This window comes from Notechis scutatus, chromosome Z (genome assembly GCF_049901735.1).
Source record: "Notechis scutatus isolate UNSWTSFEM ecotype Mainland chromosome Z, rNotScu1.2, whole genome shotgun sequence".
Taxonomy (NCBI): Eukaryota; Metazoa; Chordata; class Lepidosauria; order Squamata; family Elapidae; genus Notechis; species Notechis scutatus.
The window spans coordinates 113950637-113976574 of NC_142025.1; the positions used below are offsets into that span (position 1 = coordinate 113950637).

The 25938-nt window shown below is 37.3% G+C and overlaps 1 pseudogene; it reads left to right on the plus strand.

Annotated features, from left to right (window-relative positions):
* The first annotated feature begins 1137 nt into the window (after positions 1-1137).
* Positions 1138-21813, plus strand: LOC148129137 (vomeronasal type-2 receptor 26-like; annotated as a pseudogene).
* The last annotated feature ends 4125 nt before the right edge of the window (positions 21814-25938 follow it).

Here is a 25938-nt window from a genome sequence, read left to right on the forward strand (position 1 = left end):
TTTTGAAAAGGTGTACTTAATCTATTTTCAGTGTAATAACCAAATTTTACCAGCGCATCCTTGCCTTGGTCTTTGCTGTGAAGGAGATCAATGAAGACCCCCTAGATCTTACCTAATGTTGGGTTCCACATCTATGACAGTTACTACAATCAAAGGATGACGTATTGCACCACTCTGGACCTCCTTTACAAATCCCAAGTATTTGTCCTTAACTACAAATGTAATAGACAGAAGAATCTGATGGCTATCATTGGAGGGTTAGATTCTGATACATCATCTAATATAGCTGAAGTTGTAGGTTTCTACAAGGTTCCACAGGTCAGTATGGAGGAGATGAGCAGAAAAATTCTGTACTTTGTTGTTATGGTATAATTACTGAGAATCAGATATTAGATTTGTATTGAGACATTATACAGATCTTAAGGTATAATACTTAACATTGTTTTATTAAGCTACAGTGGCAACCATACAAGCAATTATCTAGAATTATTCCATACCAGAGGGAAGATTAAAATGTAGCACACCATGGTCCTGTTCAATCAAATAAACTATATAAATTTGTTGAAATAATTCATAGAAATTCCATTCTATATTAATATTTCAAAAGAAAAAGAGAAAAAATTCCTTCTTTTTATATATTTACAGAAAAACTAGATACAGAAAGATCAGATTTGAGCTAACAACAAAATATGTTTTCTTTTAGCTGACATATGGCTCATTAGCCCAAGAAGAGTTTCCAACCAGAAAGCGATCTTCACTTTATTTCATGGTCCCAAAAGAGGACCATCAATATGTTGGGATTATTCAACTGCTTCATCATTTTAGATGGACATGGATTGGGATTTTTACTATGGATAACAATAACGGAGAAAGTTTCATACAGAAAATACAGCCCATCCTTTCAAAAAAATGGAATCTGTTCATCGTTCATACAAAAGGCTTTCACAACTAATTCACTTAGAACACTATATAGAACTTTATCACATAGTCTCAAGTATTTCCACTAATTTGAGGAATAGCAACACAACTACATTTCTCATCTATGGAGAATCAAGGACAATTTTGTGGCATAGAAGTGTCGTGTTTGTGGCAGATCCTGAAAACAAGCAGACTGCATTATTTGGAAATGTGTGGATCATGACTGCACAGATTGATTTTGTGCTCTCAGGCTTTCAAATCAGTTGGGATCTCCAGATGTTCCATGGGGCTATTTCCTTCAGTGTTCATTCAAGAGCAGTTGTAGGTTTCAAGGATTTTCTTCAAACCATCAAACCTCATTCAGGCTGCAAAGATGGGTTTCTGCAAGACATTTGGGAACAATCATTTGATTGTTCACTCTCAAAATCAGAACTACAAGAAATGTCCAATAGGCGGTGCCTGGAAAAGAAGAAACTGGAGGATCTGACTGGCCAAAGCTACAGTGTCTACAATGCTGTTTATGCTGCGGCTCATGCCTTGCAAGCACTACTCATGTCAGGGTTCAATAAGAAAAAAACAATGATGGGTAAAAAATCTGATCTTCCATATCTGCAGCCTTGGCAGGTATTCTCTCTGCATTGGAAAATTCTTTTATTTCAATGATCAATTTGATCAAAAATTACCATTTGAACCTATGGTGGAAGGTCTTGATATTTTCTGCTTATAACATCCAGTTAGTTATGAACATCAAGAAACTATTATATTGTTAAGTAACATAGTTGTTAAGGGAACCTGGCTTCTCCATGGACCTTGATTGTCAGGAGGTGGCAAAAGTCATCAATGTGAAATAAGTCACTTTTTCAGTGCCTTTGTAACTTTCTTTCTTTTTTTAAAGATAAACTTTATTCAATTTTCAAATTTTAAAAACATAAAATAAAATTATATACAACATGTCAACATCAAGACATTATTTCCATTTCCTTATCATGTTTCTATATATACTTTTTATTACATTACCATTGCATCAGCAACCTATTCAGCAGGTTCTGACCAGTTGTGGAGAACCAGTAGCAGAAATTTTGAGTAGTTCAGAGAACCAGCAAATACCATCTCTGACTGGCCCCACCCCCATCTATTATCTGCCTCCTGAGTCATAGCTGATCATCTGGGTCTTATTTTGTTGCCCTGCACAGGAGAACGGAGCTGGAAAGCAGGTTAGTGGAGTGGGGAGGGAATGGGAATTTGACAGTATCCTTCCCCTGCCACGCCCACCAAGCCACGCCCACAGAATCAGTAGTAAAAAAATTTGAATCCCACCACTGCATTGCATATTTCTTTCCTTATTCTTATTATATATTTCCATTTTCTCCACAATAGATATATACATAATTTCCTATTCTTTACCTAATTACCATTTTAGTTTCTTTTTATTCTTAAGCCATTTGTACCAGGTGCCCCAGACTATATAATATGTCAAATCCTCTTTATCTTTCAGTTTCAAAGTCAGCCTGTCCATCTCTGCACAGTCCTGCTTCCAAAGTTGTGCATAAGAGATCCTAGCAGCTGTTAAAATATGTAGCAAAATATATCTGTCTTTTTTGTTGTATTTCTCTGTTGTTATGTCTAATAAAAATAATTCTGGTTAGGGTTCAATTTTCTGTTTTATTATTTCTTCTAATCACAGAATTATATTTCAATATTTCTTGATTTCTGGGCAGGTCCACCACAAATGAAAATAGGTGCCCTTTTCTTTCTTACACTTCCAACAATTTGGATTTTGGTGAAACATTTTTGCTAGCCTAGTAGGCGGTAGGTGCCATCTATAAAACATTTTGAAAAGGTTTTCCCTGTACGCTGTAGACATAGTTAATTTGTAATTTAGTCCCCACATTTTTTCCCAATGTTCCAAATCTATTTTGTGTCCAACATTTTTCGCCCATACTACCTTCGTTTCCTTAACCACCTCATCTTCCATCTTAATGTCTAAAAGGAAATTATATATTTTCAATATCATCTTTTTTTCCATTCCTTGTAGGATTCCATCTAATTGATGCTTTTCCATATAAAATCCATATTGTTCTTTATCTTTTTTGTATCTCGCCTGTATTTGCATGTATGGCCACCAGTCTATGTCTATATTTTCTATTGTAGTTCTTGTGTTGTTTTCAGACTTCCTTGTCCATCTAATAAGTCTTTATAATTCCTCATTTTCACCAAATCCATTGAATTTGGATAAATTTGTGCTTCCATAGTTGACAGACAGCGTGGTATTTTGACACAAAGTTTTGACATAATTTTATTCCATATTTGAATTAGTGAGTCTCTGATCATGTGTCTCTGAAAATATGAATGTTGCTTGCTTTTCCCATCCCATAAAAAGCTATGCCGCCTCCCTTTGCAAATTGTGGCCTTCTATTAGCAATATTATTTGTTTTCCAAATTAATCCAGTCTTTAATCCATACCATAGCTGCCTTGTAATACATTTCCAATCTGGGAGTCCAAAGCCACACCTTTCTCTCTTGTCTTGTAATAATTTCATTTTCATCCTAGCTTTCAATGGCCACTAAACAAGCTGTTGTAAATAGAGGACTACCTGTATTATCCTTATAACTCTCTCCTTTTCTATTCTCTTTCAATAGCTCCATATGTTTCTACAGGGCATTTCTTTTAACAATTCTGCAGGAGAGAAAGTTTCCCTGAATGAAAAGGGGGAAGTAATGGGTGGATTTGATATCATTAACCTCATCACATTTCCAAATCAGTCTTTTCACAGTGTGAGAGTCAGAATAATAGATCCAAGTCCTCCAACAGGGAAAGAATTATTCATTGATGAAGATTTGATTGTGTGGCACCCAGCTTTTAATCAGGTATGGACTCATTTAATGGACTGTATCTTGAGCCATTATGATTCCAGATAGAGGCTTTGGTCTCTGAAAGCATATTGAACAAAGCCACTTTAGAAATCTAATTTCTATGTTTATAAGAAAAAATTGCATACTTTGAACAAATGTGGTGCACAATCAAGTATTTAGAAAACTAACAAACTGATATAACAATGTAAAAGTCTGGTTTCCATATTTGATTGGAATTGCCTTTCTAATCATTAGAACTGCATCATTTCTATAACATTGTCATCATGTATGTATGTATGTATGTATGTACATACGTACGTATGTATGTATGTATATATATTCACTCAACTTGCCTTTTTGAAAGAGGTTCTTTGCTTCATCAGTGTAATATCAACAACTTTTCATGTATAATGTAAATATGGGTAATATTCACTAGCCCTCTGGGAAGTAAATAATTCTTCCCTCCAATAAAAGAGAATAATTAATAATTCATGAATGAAGGGGTCCCAGTATAATGTTGAAGAATCTACTCTGAGTTGATCATTGGTCAACCTTTGGTCCCAGTGACTGAATCAGATTGGATCTTCAAGATTAATGAATGATTTTTTGTTAAATCTCCCTTTGCAAAAACCTTTTATATTTTCACCAGGTTCTTCCAATTTCTCTGTGTAATGACCATTGCTCCCCTGGATACTGGAAGAAGGTGACTGGAGGAAAACAATTCTGTTGCTATGACTGTGTTCCATGTCCAGAAGGGAAAATTTCAAATCAAAAGGGTAGGTTAGACATTCCAGCAAGTTTTCACCAGATTGATTTAAGAAAATGAAGGGGAGAATTGTTCAATGGCTAACAGTGCTGGAGAAGGTCATTAAGCCTCAATGGTTTGAGTCCTAGCACTGTGTGTTATGGTGAGCTTCCATCATTCACCTCAGCTTCTGCCCACCTAGAAATTCGAAAGCATGTTATATGCAAGTAGACAAATAGATACTACTTTGGTGGGTAGGTGAGCTGGCACTTCGGGTGGATGGTGAGAATCCTGCTAGCACTGCATTTCCCATTGGTGAGGCAGCTTTGGTGGAGGGACAGGGCCGCATATGATGCTGAAGGAAAACTACTCTAGTTTTCACTAGATTGATTTAAAAAAATGAAGAGGAGAGGTTGTTCAATGGCAAATGATGCTGGAGAAGGTCATTAAGCTTCAATGGTTTGAATCCAAGCACTGTGTGGTATGGTGAGCTTCCATCATTCACCTCAGCTTCTGCCCACTAGCAATTGGAAAGCTGGCATTTCAGGTGGATGGTGAGAATCCTGCTGGCACTGCATTTCCCATTGGTGAGGCAGCTTTGGTGAAGGGACAGGGCCACATATGATGCTGCAGAAAAGCTGCTTAACTTTCTTTCTGATGCAGAACTAGCTTGCTCCCTTTGAAGATCAAACAGATAATCAGAGTTGGAAGGGACCTTGTAGGTCATCTAGTCCAACCCCCACCCAAGCGGGAGACCCTACACCATTTCTGACAAATGGCAGTCCAATCTCTTCTTGAAAGTCTCAAGTGATGGTGCTCCCACGACTTCTGAGGGCAATCTGTTCCATTGGTTGATTGTTCTCGCTGTTAGAAAGTTTCTCCTTATTTCCAGGTTAAATCTATCCTTGTTCAGTTTCCATCCATTATTCCTTGTTTGGCCTACAGGTGCTTTAGAAAATAGCTTGACCCCTTCCTCCCTGTGGCAGTCCCTCAAATATTGGAAGACCTCTATCATGTCTCCCCTGATCCTTCTCTTCACTAGACTAGCCATGTCCAATTCCTGCAACCGTTCGTTGTATGTTTTAGCCTCCAGTCCCCTAATCATCCTCATTGCTCTTCTCTGTACTTTTTCTAGAGTCTCAACAACTTTTTTATAATCTGGTGAACAAAACTGGAGGCAGTACTCTAGGTGTGGTCTTACTAAGGCTTTATAGAGTGGTATTAGTACTTCCCTTGATCTTGATTGTATCCCTCTGTTAATACAACTTAGGATTGCATTAGCTTTTTTGGCTGCTGCTGCACACTGCTTGCTCATATTTAGCTGGTTGTCCACTAAGACTCCAAGATCCCTCTCACAGTTACTGCTATTGAGTCTGGTTTCACCCAGTCTATATGTGCACTTTTGGTTTTTCTTGCCTAAGTGTAGGACTTTACTTTTCTCCACATTGAATTTCATTTTGAGCCTATCTTCTTGGGTGTTTTGCTTCTCATCCAGGAAGCTTCTCCAATTCTGACTGGATGGTGGGAATGGAAGAATTTATATTCCTTGCAGATAGCTGGTCATTTGCATTCTTTTAGAGAGTTGTTGAGTTCACTTGGAGGTTTGCCTGTGTCCGCAGGGTCACTTAAGTAATGCAAATAGGATAGAATCTTCTTGGAACTGCTGCTGTGTTTCTTTCTGCAGGTGTGTTCCTTTCTGCTCTGTGCACCTTCACTGTTGAAGACAAGAGAAGGTTTTTGGGGATGAGTCTGTGTTGTGTGTTTCTCAAAGTAAAGCACAAGTGGTTCCTGTTGTCTGCAATTTTTGCTGGAAATCCATCATACTACCACACCATTTGAAGGGTGTTCATCTGAAAATGCATAGCTCAATGGAGGTTCTCAGTCATCCAGAACATAGTTGTCCCAAAGGTGCTTTTTAATAACCAGCTTTCTGCATGGAATATAAATCCCACCATTCTCCACTATCCAGTCAGAGCTAAAGAAGCTTCTTGGAGGAGAAGCAAAACATCTTCAAAGAAAATCCAGAAAGTCCTCTTGAAAAAGCACCTTTGGGACAACCACAACCTGGGTGACTGAGAATCTTCATATACAAACAGATCTAGCAGTCTTAGGTTACTAGTCTGTATTAGCATTATAGTCTCCTACCTAATGAAACATCACCATATACTAAATAAATAAGTAAATTTACCACAGCAAGAGACTATCATGTTTACCGATAAGATCGCGAAATCCATAGAGAAGGTGGTGTTGCTATCTTCTATAAAAAGTCCCTCCATCTAAAAAACATTCAAGTTACCCAGGAGCTTGCTATTCCTGAGACCATCATCTGTGAACTGTCCTTAAATATCACATTTCGGTTCTTGCTCTGTTACAGAGCCCCTGATTATGACATTGAACATGCAAACAAACTAAATACACTACTAACATGGGCAGCATCCTGCCCACAAATTTTTATCTTTCTTGGTGACTTCAATTTACCTCATATTAACTGGACCCTTAACGAATGTACAACTGAACCCACACATGCAACCTTCTACAATGCAGTAACAAATCTGGGACTAGAACAACTAGTAACCAACAAAACTAGACTTAACAACTGCCTCGATCTCATCTTCTGCAATAGTTTAAATTCAATTTATGGAATACAAATTAAAGAACCCTTTTCCAACAGTGACCACAACATGATAGACTTTTGTTTCAACATACGTCCACACAAAAATCATCACAACAACGGAATCCCCAATTATAACTTCAAAAAAGGCAACTATGATCTTATAAACAACGATCTCTCATCCCTTAATTGGCAATTTCTATTCACCAGATGCAATACTGTAGAAGACCATTACAACATATTTTTACTTGAAGTCAAAAGAGTCATCAAACTACATGTACCATTAACAACTCCCAAAACCAGAAAAAACAAATTACCCATAACAATAAGGAAGCTTCAATCCAAAAAGAAATCACTTTGGTGGAAAAACAAATCTGGTCATGTTGCCAACTTCAAAAGACGATACAAAAATGTATGCCACCAGATAAAAACTGAATGCACCAATTTTCACATTAAACAAGAAGAAAACCTTCTACGCACCAATTCCGCCCATGCTTTCTACAATTTTTTAAACAACAAACTAAAAGACTCAAGGTCCTTCCCACCCCTGATAGGACCTAATGGTAAAGACTGCAATGATGACACTATTAAAGCCAACCTCTTTAACACATTCTTTGGCTCCGTATTTGTAAACAGCAATGGATAATGCCCAGTATTTCCTAGTCAAACCACAGACAACTACAATGATCTAATACATATTGATTTTACAGAAGACAATGTTGGAAAGCAATACGCAATCTAAAACCATCTCTATCTATTGGACCGGACAGAATATGTGCCTACTTCTTAAAAAAGCTATCCACTGCCATAGCCGAACCTCTAAGCATAATCTTTGAAAAATCTTTCAGGACCAGCTCCTTGCCAAAACTATGGTCACAAGCCAGGGTCACCCCATGTTCAAAAAGGGAGACCCCAGCCTAGTTGAAAATTACAGACCAATCTCTTTATGCTGCATCACTTGTAAAGTCATGGAATCAATTATTAACCAATCCATTATCCTCCACTAAGAGACAAACAACCAACAAACAATTTGGTTTCAGAAAAAAACTATCCTGCAATCTGCAACTCTTGCACTGCAAAAGCATATGGACTACACAACTCAATCAGGGCAAAGCAATAGACAATCTACATAGACTTCTGTAAAGCCTTTGATTCAGTGGTACATGACAAACTACTCCTAAAACTAAAATCTTACGGTATCTCTGAACACCTACATAACTGAATAGAAGCATTCCTGTCAAACAGACAACAAATGGTCAAAATTGGGAGCGTCCTATCAAATTCTGTACCTGTCAACAGTGGTGTCCCCCATGGCAGTGTTCTAGGACCAACTCTCTTCATACTCTACATAAATGACCTCTGTGATCATATCAAGAGCAACTGCCTTCTCTTCTCAAACTCTGTCAAGGATCTTGGAGTACTCTTCTCTAATCATCTAAGTTCTAGAGCCCACTGTAACTACACAGCCAAAAAGGTGTTAAGAGTTGTTAATCTAATCTCATGTAGCTTTTTCTCTGGTAATATTACACTGATAACTAGAGCATACAAAACATTTGCTAGACCAATACTCGAATACAGCTCATCAGTCTGAAAGCCACATTATGTATCTGATATTAGCACAGTTGAGAAAGTCCAGAAATATTTCACAAGAAGAGTTCTCCACTCCTCTACTCATTGCAGAATACCTTACGCCACCAGACTCGAAATTCTAGACCTAGATAACCTAGGACTATGCCGCCTTCTGTCCAATCTAAGTATAGTATATAAAACCACACATTGCAATGTCCTACCTGTAAATGAATACTTCAGCTTCAGCCATAACAACACAAGAGCAAATAATAGATAACTCAAGGTTAATCGCACCAAACTTGATTGCAGGAAATACGACTTCAGCAACAGTGGTCAATGTCTGGAATACTCTACTTGACTGTGGTTTCTTCCCCAAACCCCCAAAACTTTAACCTTAGACTGTCTACTACTGACCTCACCCCTTTCCTAAGAGGTCTGTAGGGGGCATGCATAAGTGTACCAACATGCCCACTGTCCCTGTCCTATTGTTTCTTTTATTTTTTTTATTTTTCTTATATGTATCCATGTATTCATAACTATGTTTTTACTTATACTTATTATCTTGTAAGCAATTGACAAAAATAAATAAATAAAAAAATAAAAAATGAAGTTTTGGATTATATGGACTTTCCGATTGGTAGAATGGAAGGCAAACCATTTTCATAATAACAAAAGCATTCATATATTTTTCCTGATGTTTTTGGTGGAGAAAGTAGGTACTTTGAGCTGCCCTGCAAGTGAAGCTTTACTTGTTCCACATGAGTGGTACCAGCCTGGAGACTTCATTATTGGTGGAATGGTGTCTCCCCTCATTTACCACTTTCTTGAAAGTACATTTAATGAAAACCCTACTATAACATCTTGTGACATACCAATGTAATAATTTTTTGCTATCTAATCTTAGACAGAATCCCAAAATCTCTCATATGAATAAATGCTGACTTTGCATAAATAGGATTCTTTTAGGTAATGTATGTGTCTTTCAATGACATATGATTCTGGCAGTACAAATAATCTTTACTTTTTAAAAAATATGTTCGCATGCAATGTACAAAATTTCAGATGTCTTTTGTTGAACATATACAGAGAATAAAGTAATTTTTACAAAAGGTTTGGTATTGTCTCTCGTCTCAAAGCATACATAGAGTAAATGAGTAACATGCATGCTGAATATAACATTTTGTGAAAATCTCTTAAAAATAAATATAGTACTTTGGGGAAAAAATCACTACTCACATTTGTTGCAGTGTATATATATTTTGCAAGACAATGAAATATTGTGTAGAAAGTAAATAACAACAGTGTAGAAATTACCAATAAAGGAGAATATTTTAGTTCAGGTGTGAAATGAGGGGTTTTTGGCACTCTCTGACACTGTTTTTTTCTTCTTGCAAACATTTCATTATCCAAACTATTTACTATCCTCAAACGCGAGCTATTGATGCTGTTACCTACTTTGGGTAATGAAATGTTTTCTCTGAGCTTGGTTGCAAGAAAGCAACCAAGCTCAGAGAAAACCAAGGACCCCTATGTATAAATAACTGAGAATTTTATAAAGACTGTTACCTTTCTACTACTATCATAGAAAAAATGTTTGTTTATACAGAAATGATGCTACCTTAAAAGAATCATCAACTTGCTTTTTCAACTTGAGTAATTAAATTATTTGCAGCATAATCACCAAATTTCATCAACACGTCCTTGCTTTGGCCTTTGCTGTGAAGGAGATCAATGAGGACTCCCAGTTCTTACCTAGCATCACTCTTGGGTTCCACATCTATGACAGATATCTCAATGCGAGGATGACCTATCGCACCACTCTGGACCTGCTTTTCAAATCCCAGGAATTTTTCCCTAACTACAAATGTGATCACCAGAAGATTCTCATGGCTATTATTGGGGGATTGGATTTTGACTCATCTTCTTATTTAGCTGAACTTAAAGGTTTCTTCAAGATTCCACAAGTAAGTTGTGATTGAGTTGAGGAGGAAAATTCTATATTTTCTTGTTGTTATGGAATATTTGATGAGCATCAAAGATTAGGCTTAGGTTTGTGTTAAGGAATTGTGCATCACTTCAGGTCTCCTACTTACCACTCTTTTCTAAAACTACCAAACTGCCAAATACAGGAAGTGAGTATCCAGAGTTACTCCACACCTGAGTGAAGATTTGAATGTAGTACCCTTTTTTTCTATTAAAAAAAATTATCTATTATGTGTGTTTTAAGTAATTGCAAGTAATTCCTTTGTAGGTTAATGTTTAGAAGAATTCTAGGGAAAAAAATGTTCCTTTGATATATCAGTCAGCCAATCAATCAATCAATCAATCAATCAGTTTTTTACATTCTTAGACCAGAGACAAGAACAAATAAAAATGCTCAGTAAATATACAATTAAAAATTATAGTATAAAATAATAAATAACAACTAAAATCTATAATAAAATCCAGTCTGTCAATTATACATGGTCTAACTATACTAAATTTACAATCCATAATCTGTGTGGCCCATTGTAGGTTTAATGCTAAAAGGGAAAATAGTAAGCAATGCAAAGGGTTTGTCATATTTGTTATATAACATAACTACGGTGGACAAAATTTGTATTTGTGATGAATCCCCAGGTGGATTCGACATCACCAACTTCATCACTTTTCCAAATAGATCCTTTCAGAGATTTAGAGTTGGAAAGATAGATTTACAGGCTCCAAAAGGGAAAGAATCGTTCATTGATGAAGAAGTGATTGTCTGGAATCCAGCTTTTAACCAGGTATTAAATTACTGAATTGACCATGCCTTAATCCATTATGATCCCATTTAGAACATAATCTCTTTCCAAATCTGATCTTTGGTTTTTAAAGAAACAATGAAATATTATTTTAATGTGTTGTTGGTAATCAAGAACTCATTAAATTGACATTGCAAAGTCATGTAAAAATATATTACCATACCATTGTTGGAAGAAATATCTTTTTGGGTTCAGTTCCATATGGGAAAAAAACACTGGAAACATGGAGGCTGGTTGGAAAGATGGTTTAATGGTGAAGCAGATTCTGGGTAGCTGACCACATGGAGTGGAGAATAAGATATATTTATACCCTCTGTTGGGTTTTGAACTTGCATCCTGTTCCTGTTGCAAGAAATGTAACTTGATTGGTTGTCAGAATCCTGTTAGGAAAGTAAAGCCCCCAAAAATTGGAATTAAAAAAAATAAAAAAAGAAATAAAAAATAATATTTTTTCTTTATAAAAAATAAAAAATAGTAATGGGGTTGGGTTCCAAAAAAAAAAAAAAAAAAAAAAAAAAAATGTTGGTTTTTTTTTTTGGGGGGAGTTTTCCCCCCCTCCTCTCCCTTCCACAAAATTAGTTTTATTTAAATTAATTTTTTATATATTTTTTTTATTTTTTTTTTTTTTTTTTTTTTTCCCCCCGACTGAAAACTGGCTGCTTTAACCGTGAATGACTTGGACTGCTTATTTGAACTTTGCTTAACCATTTATTGGAAGTAAAAACCTACATTTTACTATACAGTGAATCTGTGTGCTGGTTGTGTGTTATTCTTCACCACTCTCACTACGTCTCCCTGTGTGCGCTCATTCTCCTAACGGGGAATTACCTCAACATTGATTATGGGCCCAGGCCATACCAGGCTCACATAACTGAGAGTTGGTGTGAATGCACAGTACTGTATACAGACAGCTGTTTACTGTTTAATTGTGGTTTACTGTCCTGGTAAAGATGGCACAAGACACTTCAACAAGTCTATCACTGATAACCCAGTTGGATGGAACAAACTATGTTTCCTGGTCTATGAAGTGCAGTCCACTTCTGCGTAGAGAAGGGTTATGGACTGTATGTCAAGATCCACCGGATGTAAATGCTTGGAATCCAGAAAATGAGGATGATGCCAAGAAACTTGCTGACTTTAAACAGAACAATGAACGAGCTCTTTGTATAATTGGACTAACACTGAGTGACCAGCAGCTAGTCCATATTCGTGGAGAAGAGTAGGCTGCTAAGTGTTGGAAGAATTTGAAGAGGATTTATATTCATGACAGTGTAGGTGCACATATAAATCTTAAACTGTTTAGAGCACGTCTTCTGAAAGGTGGAGATATGTTAGCTCATTTGAACTTCATGAAAAGAACTTTTCAAGAGCTATATGAAAAGGAACTGATATTTTCAGAGCTGCATCAAGTTTACATCATTCTTTCCTCATTGGATGAACATTATGATGATTACGAATCTTTATTGGAAGTCCTGCCCAGAGATAAACTGACATTGACTGACATAATCGGAAAGTTGTTAGGAGAAGCAAGAAGACAACTGGATAGGGACCAACTGAGGAAGGAACAACCACAAGAGGAGGATTTGTCTTCAACTGCCTATACTGTTAGGAAATGTTTTTCTTGTGGGGCTAGAGGACATATAGATTCTTTAAGAAGGGAAAACAACAGAATACTGGTAATCACCAGAAGGCTAAGAAGAATGTTAGTTTACCTATGTCTAGAAATTCAACTGTAAACCATGATTTGTGGGTTGTTGATAGTGGAGCATCACAATGCATTACTAAAGATAGAGAGAGGTTTGTAAAGATGTCCACAAGTAAGCAACATGTATCATTGGCAAATGGATGGAAGATGAAAACATCAGGTGAAGGTACTGCATATTGTTCATGTGTAAATGAGCATTTACCTATGTTATATGTACCTAAACTGAAATTTAATTTGTTATCAGTAAGGGCTTTAGTTAATATTGGTTATGTAGTAACCTTTAGGGAAGATAACTGTATAATACAGAAAGAGGGTAAAAGTGTTACTGCTAATTTAGATAATGATTTATATATGATACATGAAGACCAGTTACAGATGGCTAACTCAGTTTATAACAATGTTAAGCCACATGATGAATCTATACATTTACTGCATAGACGTCTGGGGCACATTAATTTCAAAATATTGAAACAAACTGTTGAATTGTCAGAGGGAGTAAAATTAAAACCCTATAGCAAGTACCTGAACTGTAATGCCTGTAGCCAAGATAAAACCAAGGTTACTCCAGCAAACAGATTAAATGGGTTTAAGATCAAAGAACCTTTAGAGGTTGTTTTTGCTGACATAATTGGTCCTAAGAAACCTAGTTTGGGAGATACCTGCTATGTTTTGAGTATAATGGACCATTACTCACGGTATGATTTCTGCTATCTCATGAAAAACAAAACAGAAACATTCCAACATTTCTTTAACTGGCGAAGACTTGCTGAGAGAAAAATGAGGAGTAAAGTAATTACTTTAGTTACTGATAATGGGACTGAGTTTGTTAACAAGATATTCCAAACTATGTTGAAATTGACTGGTGTCGAGCATAAACGTTCTGCACCTTACAGACCACAACATAACTCGTTTATAGAACGAAGAGGGCAAACGTTACAAGCCATGGCTTGCACTATGTTATCTGATTCAGGTTTGCCTGAAACACTGTGGGTTGAGGCCATAATGTGTAGTAACCATGTGTTAAACAATGTGTTTAACACAACAACTGGTGAATTGCCATTCACTCATTGGCATGGCAGAAAATCAAATTTAAGTTATTTACACACATTTGGAGCACCAGCATGGGTGCATATTCCCTCACAAGTAAGAATGAAAGGGCAACATAGGGCTAAGAAATTATTTTTTGTAGGTTACAAAGCCAACCATAGATCGTTTAGATTTTGGGATCCAGGCACAGCTCATGTTTATTGTAACGCTAGAGCAAAATTTCTTGAGCACGTTGGGTGGGATAAACTGGAACAGAAATCCAGCAATGATATATTATTGACACCCAAATAGTCCCTAAAGATGAATTAAGTGAACCACGAATAGCCATTAAAGAAGAAGAACAGGCACAGGAGGAAGTAGGAGAACAGGCACAGGAGGAGATAGAACAGGAGCAGGTGGAACAAGTGAGTCCACCAGTTAGCCCTGTATTACCAAGACATTCAACCTGAGTAACATAACCACCTGATAGATATCAGGCTAGTGTTGTATTCCAAGTGAATACAGTTCCAAATAACTATAATGAACTAAAACTGTATCCTGCTAAGGATCAGGCTGCTTGGCATGAAGCAATGGATAAGGAACTGAAATCCTTACAAAAACTGGAGGTATATGAAAATGTCAGGTTACCACCAGGTGAACAAGCCATAGGGTGTAAATGGATTTATTAGCTAAAGACAGGTGTAGATGGGACTGTTACCCACAAAAAAGGTTAATAGTAAGGGTCCAATCAGACAGCAAATTTTATTTATTTATTTATTTTATTTTATTTATTTGATTTGGCAATTGTTTACAAGATAATAAGTATAAGTGTATACATAGTTGTGAATACATGAAATGGGTACATATAAGAAAAATAAAAGAAGAATAAGAGAAACAATAGGACAGGGACGGTAGGCACATTGGTGCGCTTATGCACGCCCTACAGACCTCTTAGGAAAGGGGTGAGGTCAATAGTAGACAGTCTAAGGTTAAAGTTTTTGGGGTTTGGGGAAGAAACTACAGAGTCGGGTAGAGTATTCCAGACATTGACCACTCTATTGCTGAAGTCGTATTTCCTGCAATCAAGTTTGGTGCGGTTAACTTTGAGTTTGTATCTATTGTGTGCTCTTGTGTTGTTATGGTTGAAACTGAAGTATTCATTGACAGGTAGGACATTGCAATGTATGATTTTATATACCATGCTTAAATCAGACTGAAGATGGCATAATTCAAGGTTTTCTAGTTCTAGAATTTCAAGTCTGGTGGCATAAGGTATTCTACAACGAGTAGAGGAGTGGAGAACTCTTCTTGTGAAATATTTCTGGACTTTCTCAATTGTGCTAATATCAGATACGTAATGTGGGTTCCAGACTGATGAACTGTATTCGAGTATTGGTCTAGCAAATGTTTTGTATGCTCTGGTTAGTAGTGTGATATTACCAGAGAAAAGCTACGTAGGATTAGGTTAACAACTCTTAATGCCTTTTTGGCTATGTAGTTGCAGTGGGCTCTAGCACTTAGATCATTAGAGGTGAGTATTCCAAGGTCCTTTACAGAGCTTGGGTCATCAACAAGATCTTGACTATTCAGCTTGTATTTTATTTTCTGATTTTTTTTGCCAATATGTAAGACAGAGCATTTGTTTGTTGAGATTTGAAGTTGCCATTTGTTTGACCATTCTGATACATAGTCAAGATCTTTTGTAGGGTAGCAGTATTGTCTGTGGTATTGAACAGCTTTACATCATCAGCGAAAAGAACGCAATTGCTCTTAATATGATCACAGAGGTCATTTATGTAGAGTATGAAGAGAGTTGGTCCTAGAACACTGCCTTGGGGACACCACTATTGACAGGTACAGAATTTGATAGGACGCTCCCCAATTTTGACCATTTGTTGTCTGTTTGACAGGAATGCTTCTATCAGTTATTCATCGTAGTCAAATGACTACGATGAGGTGTTTGCACCTAGTCTGAAGGCTACTACATTAAGAGCAGCATTAGTATGGGCAGCTAAGGAGGAATACATTGTAAATCATTTAGATGTATTTATTTATTTTATTTATTTATTTATTTATTTATTTATTTTATTTATTTATTTGATTTGCCAATTGTTTACAAGATAATAAGTATAAATGTATACATAGTTGTGAATACATGAAATGGGTACATATAAGAAAAATAAAAGAATAAGAGAAACAATAGGACAGGGACGGTAGGCACGTTGGTGCGCTTATGCACGCCCCTACAGGCCTCTTAGGAAAGGGGTGAGGTCAATAGTAGACAGTCTAAGGTTAAAGTTTTTGGGGTTTGGGGAAGAAACTACAGAGTCGGGTAGAGTATTCTAGACATTGACCACTCTATTGCTGAAGTCGTATTTCCTGCAATCAAGTTTGGTGCGGTTTACTTTGAGTTTGTATCTATTGTGTGCTCTTGTGTTGTTATGGTTGAAGCTGAAGTATTCATTGACAGGTAGGACATTGCAATGTATGATTTTATATACCATGCTTAAGTCAGACCGAAGACGGCGTAATTCAAGGTTTTCTAGTTCTAGAATTTCAAGTCTGGTGGCATAAGGTATTCTACAACGAGTAGAGGAATGGAGAACTCTTCTTGTGAAATATTTCTGGACTTTCTCAATTGTGCTAATATCAGATACGTAATGTGGGTTCCAGACTGATGAACTGTATTCGAGTATTGGTCTAGCAAATGTTTTGTATGCTCTGGTTAGTAGTGTGATATTACCAGAGAAAAAGCTACGTAGGATTAGGTTAACAACTCTTAATGCCTTTTTGGCTATGTAGTTGCAGTGGGCTCTAGCACTTAGATCATTAGAGGTGAGTATTCCAAGGTCCTTTACAGAGCATGGGTCATCAACAAGATCTTGACTATTCAGCTTGTATTTTATTTTCTGATTTTTTTGCCAATATGTAAGACAGAGCATTTGTTTGTTGAGATTTGAAGTTGCCATTTGTTTGACCATTCTGATACATAGTCAAGATCTTTTGTAGGGTAGCAGTATTGTCTGTGGTATTGAACAGCTTTACATCATCAGCGAAGAGAACGCAATTGCTCTTAATATGATCACAGAGGTCGTTTATGTAGAGTATGAAGAGAGTTGGTCCTAGAACACTGCCTTGGGGAACACCACTATTGACAGGTACTGGAGTTGATAGGACGCTCCCGATTTTGACCATTTGTTGTCTGTTTGACAGGAATGCTTCTATCCAGTTATTCAGTTGTCCAGAGATACCATAGGATTTTATTTTTAGGAGTAGTTTGTCGTGTACCACTGAATCAAAGGCTTTACAGAAGTCTATGTAGATTGCGTCTATTGCTTTGCCCTGGTCGAAACGCGTATGTAGAAACGGCATATCTGCATGCACTGTTGCAACACACTATACATTTGAAGAAACCTTTAGGTATAAAAAATGATAATACAACTGATTGCTGGAGATTGAAAAAGAGTCTTTATGGCTTGAAGCAATCAGGATATGAGTGGAACCAATGTATAGTTAAGGAATTAACTAAGATAGGTTTTGTAGCTGGCATGGGTGATCCATGTTTGTTTAAAAAGGAAAGTGATGGTGTAGTGTCATTGTTGCTATTGTTTACTGATGACATAGCATTAATCACCAAAACTGAACAAGAAGCTACTAAAATAATATCACTGTTAGAGAAGAAATTTAAGATAAAACAGTTAGGAGAAATTAAACAATATCTTGGTTTAAAGATAGATAGAACTAGGGGAGAATACAAAATCTCACAGGCAGATAAAATTAACCAATTACTAAAAAGTTTTAAAATGGAACTTTGTAAACCGGCTAAAACACCGATGAGCCAGGAGTTTAGCCATAGTGATGTTCAAAGTCCTATTTTTGATAAGAACATTTATCAGTCCTTGATTGGTAGTTTATCTTATCTCAGTAATTAGTCAAGGCCAGATATAACTTACAGTGTTAACCAATTAGCCAGGTTTAATACTGAGATGACTGACAGGCACTGGCAAGCTGCTAAACGTGTGTTAAGATATTTGAAACAAACAATGCATTATGCATTGTATTTGGAGCCTTAAGATGAATTAAGTCTTACTGCATATTCCAATGCAAGTTTTGCTACAGACATAAATACACATAAATCTACATCAGGTACTGTAGTACCCTGTTTCTCCAACAATACGGCCACCCCCAATAGGAAGTTCCAGCATGTTTTATAGGCATGAAATAAAATTAAGCCCCTCCCCCCAAATTAAGGCCTATATTAAAACATGCAAAATGGGGGGAATGGTGGGGGATTTGCCGTTAGGAAGTACTTTTGTTGCACACCCGGATATGGTGCTGCCTGTGTTGACCCCGATACGAAGTGCCCCACCAATGCCGAGGTCAACATCCAAGCCATCGCCGCCTGCCTGAAGATGCAAGGGGGGGGGAATTAAGTCACCCCCGAAAAGATGGCCTAGCCATTTTTTCAGGGCTTTTTCAAGACCCGGCCTTATTATATGAGAAACACGGTATTATTGGGAAAGGTGTTGATTGGATGGAGGTCTATTCAACAGAAACATCTAAGTTTGTCAACAATGGAGGCTGAATTCTCATGTTTATCTTTATTATGTACAGATTTAGTTTATTATAAGCAACTATTAATTGATATGGGAATTGATGTAACATATTCTATTGTTGTTTATGAAGACAATCAATCAGCAATACAGATGGCTTCAAATCTTGCTGTTAAGACAAGATCAAAACACACAGATTTAAGATATTTAAATGTGAGACAATGTGTTCAAAGTAAGATGATTAAGCTGGAATACTGTACGTTAGAAAATAACATTGCAGATCATTTTACAAAAGCCCCAGGCTCTGTAAAGCATAGGGCTTGCTGTGAGGATTATGGACTTAGAATGTAAGATTGTATGTATTGTCCTACCCAAAGGGGAGCATGTTAGGAATGTAAGTCACCTAACAGTTGGGTTGGAAAATATATAAAGCAGGATAGACATTTTAATACTGTCTCTTTAAGGGAATGCTAAAATGGTAATTGGGTGTGGTTCTTCAAACGGCCATAAGATGGAGCCAGAAACCTGGGTTGTTCTGTTGTTCTGGAGAGTGTTGCCGTTCCTATTTACTGTTGCTGATCATAGTTGGATTTTATATAAGTCTGTTACTGAACTGTTTTTGATTCTGGACGTTGATATTTGGATTATCCCTGGACTGAAAACTGACTGCTTTAACCGTGAATGACTTGGACTGCTTATTTGAACTTTGCTTAACCATTTACTGGAAGTAAAAACCTACATTTTTCTGTACAGTGTATCTGTGTGCTGGTTGTATGTTATTCTTTACCACATTCACTACGTCTCCCTGTGTGCGCTCATTCTCCTAACGGGAAATTAGCTCAACAAATCCCATGCAGGGGTAATTGTGTAAGTTGTCTGTGTGCTAAATTTGGTTGAAGTTTGCTGGGTGATGCAATGAATGGCTATTAAATTGCTCTGCCTGAAGGAGATAGAACAGACTGGATGAAATAGATACATTTAGTTTCCTTGGCAAATAAAAAATAATTCCCTTCCATAAAGGAGAAAAAATACAAACTCTGTTAAATATCTCCAATTTCAAAATATTCTATGCTTATCATCAGGTTCTTCCACTTTCTCGTTGCAATGACCCTTGTTTCCCTGGATCTCGGAAGAAAGGAATTAAGGGGGATTAGTTCTGCTGCTATGACTGTGTTCCATGTCCAGAAGGGAAGATTTCAGATAAAAGTGGTAGGCTAGGAATTCTACTATCTTTATTAGTCTTAAGCAAATTTTAGTAAATTAATTGATTGCATGAAATTAATAAGGGGATATTCAATAATTGGAATACAAATAAAGGATAATCCTAGACAGGACCAATTCCAAAAATGCCAGGGAATTTCTAGAAGCCTGGCACTATGATAAATCAGTCATCAAAAGACACATAGACATTAAGAACATCTATAGACTATGCAAAAAACACGTTCATCCAGCCCAAAAAGAGAACAGACTCCAGCAGCTCTCCACCAGTAATCAGCACTCAGGATCAGTATTCCTTAACTCCAAGGTTAAGTTCAGATCAGCAATCAAGTAAACAACCTCCCAATCAAGAAACTGCCAAAGAGCCATCAATAAGGAGCCCAACTAAAGAATCTCTAAGACTTTCTCCTCCCACACAGACAGGCAAGACAGCAGAATATAAACTGAGAGCAAACAGTATTCCTTACTAGCACTGATGATGTTGTTTATTTGTTTGTTTGTTTAATTTATATTGCCACCTAATTGACTCAAGGCATCTTACAGAATATAAAAACTTATTTAAAACAATAAAAACAATAAAGATAATACAATAAAATCCCCCTAACCTAGTGACAGCAGATCACATGAGCCATTTAATGGGCTCCATCCCGCTCTGGGTTCCCCAGGCCTGCTGGCATAACCACGCCTTCCAGAAGAGTATTAGAGTGGGAGCCATTCCAATCTCTTGGAGAATGATGTTCCAAAGAGAGGGAGCCATCACAGAGAAGGACCTTCTTCTGGGTCCCACAAGGTGTATCTCCCTAGGGGATGGGACCCGCAGTATTCCCTAGCTAGGGTAATGAAATGTCTGCAAGGAAACAAACAAGATCAGAGAGTACCAAGCACCCCTCAATAATATGAAATGCCAAGATGAAAAAAAAAATCCTTGATTTTCTTTCCAGATGTGGAAGGTTGTTTTGAATGTTCAGAAGATCATTATCCAAATAAAAAAAAGAATGGATGTATCCTGAAACTGCTGGTCTTTCTAACTTTTGAAGAACCCTTAGGAATTGGTTTAGCCTCAGAAGCTCTTTCTTTCTCCTTGTTGACATCATGGGTACTTGGAATATTTATTAAGCACAGGGATACTCCCATTGTCAAAGCCAACAACCGGTCCATAAGCTACATCCTCCTTGTCTCTCTTCTGCTTTGTTTTCTCTCCTCTTTGTTCTTCCTTGGCCAGCCTGGCAAAGTGACCTGCCTTCTCCGACAATCATTGTTTGGCATCACCTTCTCAGTGGCCATTTCTAGTGTACTGGCCAAAACCCTCACCATGGTTGTTGCCTTCATGGCCACTAAACCAGGATCTCACATGAGGAGATGGGTGGGGAATAGATTGGCTTTTTGTACTGTCTTTTCCTGCTCTCTCTTCCAAGTGTGTCTTTGTATTCTTTGGTTGTTGACATCTCCCCCATTTCCTGAGTTGGACATGAAATCAGAGCTGCAAGAAATGATTTTACAGTGCAATGAAGGCTCAGCTTTCTTCTTTTATTGTTTTTTGGGCTACATGGGTATCATGGCTATTGCCAGCTTTACTGTGGCTTTTTTTGCCCGTAAATTACCTGACAGCTTTAATGAAGCCAAGTTCATCACCTTCAGCATGTTGGCCTTTTGCAGTGTTTGGATCTCCTTCTTTCCAGCCTATCTGAGCGCAAAAGGAAAAGCCATGGTAGCTGTGGAGATCTTCTCCATCTTATCCTCCAGCACTGCATTACTGGGATGCATATTTCTGCTACATCATTGTTTTCCGGCCAGACCTCAACCAAAGACAGCAACTCACAAAGAGAAATTAGCTCAGCACATGATATTACTGGCAAAGAGAAATTGCTGAAAAAAATAAATAGAAGGAATGCTATCTATAAGAAAAAAATATACAAAATTATAAAAACAGTTGTATTTATTTATTTTATGTATTTTTTTAAAGAATGAAATACTTCCAACTATCCCCCTCTTTTTTGGCAAAACATTTTTCTAGGGAAAAAATTGATCTGATCAGGGAGACTCGATGGGTACTTTTAATTTTTCTGATGCAAAGCGAAGGCATTGATAAGAGGCAGTAGAAAAGGATTCCTTCAGTGGTTCCCAAAAGAAGAGTGCTCAACCATGCCATGGCAAATGTTCTGGAAAAATTTTTACAGGTAATTTTATTATGTCCTGATGACCATGTCTTAATCCCATTACCCTGGAGCTGAAGGTGGGGCAGGGAGCTGCAAGAAGCTTATTTGTCTTTAAAAACACGTTTCTACTTTTCTCATCCAGAGAAATATAATATTCTGCCTTTAAATATTTCCTAGAATATTTCATTCTCCTAGGAGAGGAGTAGGTCTTTCTACAATATCCCCCCTTTTTGTCAAAATATGTGGGTCAAACATCCATGTTATTGGAAAAGGATTAAAAATTGATCAAATCAGGGAGCCTTGATTGGTGCTTTTAATGTTTTTGATGCAAATGGGAAAGCATTGATAGAGAAAATTCTTTGGATTCTTTCAATGGCTTGCAAAAGCTTTCAACCATGAAGGTCTAGCAGCCAGGGGAAAAGTTCTTGGAAAGAAATTTATAGTATTCAATTTTCCATGCCAATTATTTTCAGATGTTTGATGCACTTTCTGTGATCTTACAGTCAGGTTTCAAGCAAGCACAAATCCCAAACTTCTTCACATCCATGGTTTTCCTTCAAAGTACAGGCTGCCAATTTCCAAGAGATGGTTACTAAACCTGCCCTAGCTCTTAGTTTCCAGGGTTTGTGAGGCCAGATTGAGGTCAGCCAATATGCAATCCAGGCTATTTAGTATTTTTGAAACTGCACACAATGAGCTCTGGGACACATACTCATGAGACTACCAGTGCAACACATCCTGCTTTACTTGGAAACTGGGTTGTATCATGTAAGTCACAGTCAGGACTTGGGGTTTGGAGATTTTTTTCTGCTATCTCTTCAAGAGAGGAGATTGGATTAGCAGGGAGATATGATTACTTGGGCCTTAGTGTCACAAAGCAAAAAAATGCACAAAAAGGAGCTAGGAGCAGCCAAAAAGCTATGAGCAGCTTTGTGTGGAGGTAGGTGAAAATGATAACCTCTGTTTAATTCTGAATGTGTGCTTGTGTATGCAGCTATTTTTACAATACAAACAATACAAACATGCTGGATAATTTCCCCTCCCATCAGACAGAAGTACAAGGTGTTTAGAACTTGCTGTGGCAACCACTCTCAAATACAATCCTTACATGAGTATATTAAACTGATTAAAATATAAATGAAACAAGAAATTTCCACCTTCCCCCCATAATATTTCCAGCTGTCTTCTGGGGATTGAAAAGAGCCATTTAGTCTTTTACTGGTTTGTGTCAATTTACTCTCCTCCATATCTCTGGGTGGCATTAGGCTTGGCCTGGTGGTATGGGTGGTCAGTCAGGCTTGGGAAGGCCTGCTCTACTTTGGTTGCTGTGATGACTTTCTAATGGAGGGCTGGATCCAAACCCAATTACTGGCTCCAATAGATGAAATGTCTCCACATGTTGCAGGGCTGAAAGAAATAAGAACAAAGTCTCCTCCCCCTTTTGTGGGTAATCCTCCCAGGAAAGGCATTGCTTGCAGGAGAAGAGATGAGGGAAGTGGAATAGATAGCTTGCAGGTAGGGTTTGAGGAAAACAACAGCAACACATCAGTATTGTAGTTACTAAAGAGATAAATCAGTTTCATCAAACTGGAGACACAACAGATGAGAAAGGAAAAAAAACTGGATTCACATGCTTCAGGAAAAGGATGGACAGATGAAATCATTTAAACACACAGTAAATGCAAGGATGAAACTTTTCCTGTAAAGTAACCCTTTAGGAAGGACATTTGCGTCATAATTCCTTGGGCTCAATTTCTTACAAAAGAAAACAACAGAGAAGGAAGGAAACTGAATTTACTGGTCATTCTACTATCTGTCTAAATTGGAGCCAAATCTAATACCATGGAATGAAGGAGCTTAATCCCTATTCTCTTCAGTGCCCCCAACTCTTTTCCAACAATTTAAAGTTCATATCTTTAGGGATCCAGGACATTTAACAGTTACAATTACCTCAAGGACACTCAAAGACTTACACACACAAATACCAGAAAAACAAAACACAAGGGAATGGAGCTCTCCATCCCTGCATTGGTGATTTCTTGCTTTTGTGCTCTGGAAAAGTCAACATTGCCCTGGGAGGGGTGGTTGAAGCAAAAGAGGGGCATTGTGTAAGGTTCCAGGGGAGAATGCACTCCCTGTAGAGCCCTAGGGCTTTTTTGCCCTCTGTGCCATGCCAGGAAGAAGAGGCAGCAAAAATGGCTGGAGTGGAGCCAGTGAACAGTGTTTGGAACTGGGTGGGAAGAATCCTTTATATTTAAAATGCAACCCCAAGAGAAAAGAGTGACTCAGAACTTACTTTAAAGTGGTAGTGTCTCAGCACAGTGAGTAAAATTTCTAGATTTTTAAAATGGAAGGAAAAGGATAAAAAAGAAAATTTGCTAAAAATACAGAAAACTGGACTTTTTATTTGGACAAATGCTGGCTGTGGATAGGCATTGTAAATTGCTGGAACCGCTTTATATAAAAAGTTGATATATTTGCATTTTGGAGAAAATGAGTAAAATCAAATAAGAAATAAGGAAGATAAAGTGAAAACTGATGCAAGGGCACTACCTGCTATCAAAGAAAGGCAAACTATATTCCCAAAACCTTGGTAAAGGCCTGGCTTTGGAAGACTCAAAGAGGAGAATAAGGAAAACTTTACCATTAAAAAGACCCCTGAAAGTTTCAATATAGACTGATTTTATTTTTGAATTATCTAGAACAGATTGACTAACTTGGGGATACAAAGACTCCTGGACATTGGACATTGAATTCTTTGTTTGAGAAGTGACTTTGGCTTGGAGAAAAGGTTGTTGGATTATTGGACAAAAAGAAATAAAGGAAACAAAACAAAGATGAATGGAATTTGGGAAGAAATCACATTGGAAATTTAGGATATGAAGGAGACTTTGACAAGAAGATGTGAGGAGATATTAAATAAAACACAAAGCATGAACATAGACCTGGAAATTAGGACACAAATGACAAAGAGAAACAGGATGTCCAGGAAGAGGAAGAGTTAATAGAAAGAGCAGTTTGAAAAATACAACAGGCAAAACAACAAATAATAAATAAATGATAAGATGGAGATAAAAATAAAAATGATATTGATTGATGATATAAACCAAGGGGATAATATTTTAAGTGAAATTAAACAGGAATTGGAATTGCAGGGAGAGAGACGGGGTAAACATAGATAACTTGAAAATGAGACAAGTAAACTGGGTAGAGAAGGGAGAAATGTCTGAGAGGATGGGACAAAAAGTGGTAGCATTTAGAGGTAAAGATCCATGAGAGGAATACAGGAGACAAGCTAAGAAATGAATAATCCAAGTTTTATTGTGAGTGAGAGATGATGGATAATTTAAAAATGGCTAGAAATTAGAGAAAGGAGGATTAACCTCTATAACTGTCTGGTTTGGTTCTACAATGCAACAGGACAGACACAGACTTCAGAGGATAATTAGGACTGCAGAAAAAACAATTACTACCCACCTGCCTTCAATCGAGGACCTGTATACTGCACGAGTCAAAAAGAGGGCTGTGAAAATATTTACAGACCCCTCACATCCCAGACATAAACTGTTTCAATTCCTTCCCTCAAAATGATGCTGTTTCAATTCCTTCCCTCAAAACACCAGAACAAGACACAAGAAAAGTTTTTTTTTTCCTGAAAGCCATCACTCTGCTAAACAAATAATTCCTTCAACACTGTTCAACTATTTACAAAGTGTGCACTACTATTACTGTTAATCTTCTCATCACTCCTTATCACCCATCCCCTCCCACTTGTGATTGTAGGACTGTAACTTTGTCGCT